The following is a 3,743-nucleotide window of genomic DNA, read 5'->3' on the forward strand; positions in this document are numbered from 1 at the left end:
TCCACCAGAGTGTAGTGCTGGTGAGGTGCAGTGGCTTGCAACCTCTTGTCCCAAGATCGGGTGGTTTTTCTAACCACGCTAAAGTTATTTTTGAGTCTGACCAAAGATACGTTTTATGATCGGTTAATTTCAGATGGATTTGAACGATTGAAATTAATTTTGCTAACAGAAGAGCACCATTCAGTTCAAGCCGTGGCAGACTGAGGTGCGATTTTGGCTTTGGCTACCAAGAGGTGTGCAGATATTTTGTTATCGTACTGTGTGCGTACGTAAAAATAGGCCTTTTCAGAGACATCACAGAAACCCTGTAATTCTGTGTTAATGTTATTGGTGAAATTTACCCATCGAGGGATTCGAATTTCGGATATAGTATGTAGGTTATTAGGAAATTGAACCCATTTCGCTAAACGTAAAGGTTTTACCTGTTCATCCCATTCAGTGCCATCTTGCCACAATTCTTGAATGAGGATTTTAGCTTGAATCATTATTGGCGAAGCCATCCTGCGGGGTCGAAAAGTTTTGCCACCAAGGAAGGTATTTGGCGTTTTGTAATGGCGGATATTGCACCTATTGACTCAATTGTATAATGAATCCCTAAAGTTTTGGTTGTACTATCTTTTCAAATTTAAGAAAATCTGTATATAATAAGTCTTCCTTTTTAATGTCTTTTATTAGTTCAGGGTGATTTGATGTAATCTTTCTTAGGAAACCCTGCTGAATTTAATGCTTTGATCACTTGAGATAGTGATTCGCATGCTAATTCGACACTGTGGCCATACCTGATAGTATGGCGTCCACGTATGTTTGTGTTTGCAACACAGAGGATGCTAAAGGCAAATTTGTTGCATTTGTTTGTGCCACTTCATGCAATGTTCTAATGGCCAAATAGGGTGTACAATTGATGCCAAAGGTGMCGGTTTGAAGTTTATAGTCGCTGATTGGACTATTACTTGATTTTCGCAAGACTATATGTTGGAAAATTTGGTCATCTTTATGTACTAAAATTTGTCTGTACATTTTTTCTACATCCCCATTGAAAACGTATTTAAACATGCGCCAATTTAGAATTAGCAACATGAGATCAGGTTGTAATGTTGGCCCTGTGTATAGTACATCATTGAGTGATTTGCCTGAGCTCGTAAGCTTTGAGAGATTGAAAACCACTCGTACTTTTGTTGTAGTTTTATCAGGTCTTATTACCCCATGATGTGGCAGATAAAAAGATAAATATCTACCCTTAGACACCTTTTCATATGGTACAGCTTCTTCCATATGATTAAGGTCAAGATATTCGTCCATCACATTATTGAATGCCGATTTAAGCTCACTTCTTTATCAGGCTTTTTTTCAGCCTTAGAAATTGCTGAACTGCTGATATTCTAGAGTGGCCTAGAGCTATGGTTTCAGGAAAAGTTGGTTTGAATGGTAATCGCACAACATAACGACCATGTTCGTTTCTGGTATTGTGGCTTGTAATAGGCTTCGCATGCGTCTTCTTCGGAAAGCTGGGTGATTTGGGGTAATTCTTCTATTTCCCAGAACTTTTTAAGTTAATTATTGAAAAGCTCGTCTGAGATATTTTCCACTTGTGTGGTGAAAGAATTGATTTTTTTAGGGACTTGGCCACTTATAATCCACCCAAAGATTGTATTTTGGGCTAACAATTTATTGGATAATTAATAATAAGTCGATTTGTGATGGAGTATGACAATTGGGATCTGCTAATTTGAGATGTGAGCATTTTATTTACTTCATAGCTTGGAAGCAAATTTGTAAGTTGCGGTAGAACGAAGGCTTGCGCATCTATTCTAATATCCGCATTTGGAGATACTATGGTAATTGGGCATATTTTGTTCGAATTTTGTATAATTCTTCCGCCCATTCCCGAAATTTGGAAATTTGAATCTTTTATTGGCAATTTGAGCCGATTTTGAGCCTTTGATCTTTGAGAACCATGATCTATTAATTCTCTTAATTTTAATAATTCTCCTCTATGTTCAATGGCGATGACCGCAGTGAGTAAAAGAATTTTGCTTTCATTCTCTGAATGAAGAGCTTGAATTTTTGCTGCTTTAGAGCAACATGGTTGTTCTTCCCTTTTTTTCGGGATTTGAGATTTCGGGGTTATTCTCTGAATGATGAGCTTGAATTTTTGCTGCTTTAGAGCAACATGGTTGTTCTTCCCTTTTTTCGGGATTTGAGATTTCGGGGTTATCACTTTTGGTTATAGTGATTAGCCCGGTGGTTTTATGATTTTATTGATTTTGCTTCATATTTTGAAAATTTGTAATATGAAGCAATGAGTGATGTCTTCGTTGACAGTACACACAATTCAATTTGCTTTCACAGTCTTTTGTCCCGTGAGAATTGGACAGACAGTTGATGCAAAGTTTATGTTGTCTGACAAGATTGTTCCTGTCAGAAACGGAAAGTTTTTAAATTTCTCGCAAGATCTTATGTTATGACCTYCTTTACAAATTTCACATAATGGTTGCCATTTCTTAGTTTGATTTGACTTTTATTGACGTGTCTGTTGTATTGCATATTATTGCTGGCTTGAGGTTTGAGAAAGTTTTTACTTGAGTCATTTTGATGACTTTTTAGATTTATATTTTTGTTGTCAATTCGCTCAGCTATCTCGTATTGAGCAGTGAGGAATGCTTTCATTTGCTCCCATGTGGGCATTTTTTTCCTTTCCACAAGTGATTTTTTCCATCGTAGTAACGCAGCATCAGGGAGTGTTTCTGCGCAAATAGTTACTATGATGGGGTCCCACGATTCTGTGGAGATATTTTGTGTTTTTAACACTGATATGCAATTAGTCACTATCAAGTATAAATTTTGAAATTCCTGGCTGGTTTCTTTTTGAATTTTTGGTAWATGTAATAATGTTTTTATTGGGTTTTCTATCATAACCCTTCCATTTTCGTATCTTTCGACTAGTGCTTCCCAAGCCAGCTTAAAATTTTCGTCATTTAAAGCGAATCGCTTGACGATATTGCCTGCTTCCTCTTTTGTTATGTACCTTAGATAGTATAACTTTTGTGCTTGTGAGAGTTTAGGATGGTTTATATAAACGGCAGTGAACATGTCCCGGAAGGACAGCCATTGATCTTAACATCCATTAAAAACTTCAGTATCACAAGCTGGTATTTTTAGATACATGCCTTTATCTAGGTTTTCTGTTGATGTTGTAACTACTCTGGGAGGGGGAGTAGTGGCTCTACATGGCCTTACTAAACTTATTTGTTCAGTTATCATTCCCTTATCTTTTTATCATTCCTTTATCTTATCACACTTGGCTGAACGCCGAAGCTTTTGCGTTTTCTGGGAGTAGTACTGTATCGTACGCTACCAGAAGGCTTGCCTAGAGATTGTTCATACTTTCTAGTTTTATATTCAGAACTGATTCTGTGATGTCAGTAATAGGGGAAGCTTGAAAACTTGTGCAATATCTTATAAAACTGTCACTTTCAGTGATGAATGTAGATATTGTCTGATCTTTTGATCTTTTTTGATTTATGCTCTGCTTTGAGCGTGTAGCTTCAGCAGTTGTGCCTTGTGGTTTATCTTCATCAGCCCTTTTATGAATTTCTAATGATAGAGGTGTTTTTGGCTTAACCTCTCTTGATTTGTCAGATTGCATTAATTTTAATAGAGTTTAAAGCTTTTAGCTGAAAGTTTTGTCTAATAAGTAATTGGTTCAAACTTAATATTGCCAAAGCAATGTAGTTAAATAGATT

Source organism: Bactrocera latifrons, unplaced genomic scaffold (assembly GCF_001853355.1).
Source record: "Bactrocera latifrons isolate USDA-ARS-PBARC rearing strain unplaced genomic scaffold, ASM185335v1 scaffold_819, whole genome shotgun sequence".
Classification (NCBI taxonomy): domain Eukaryota; kingdom Metazoa; phylum Arthropoda; class Insecta; order Diptera; family Tephritidae; genus Bactrocera; species Bactrocera latifrons.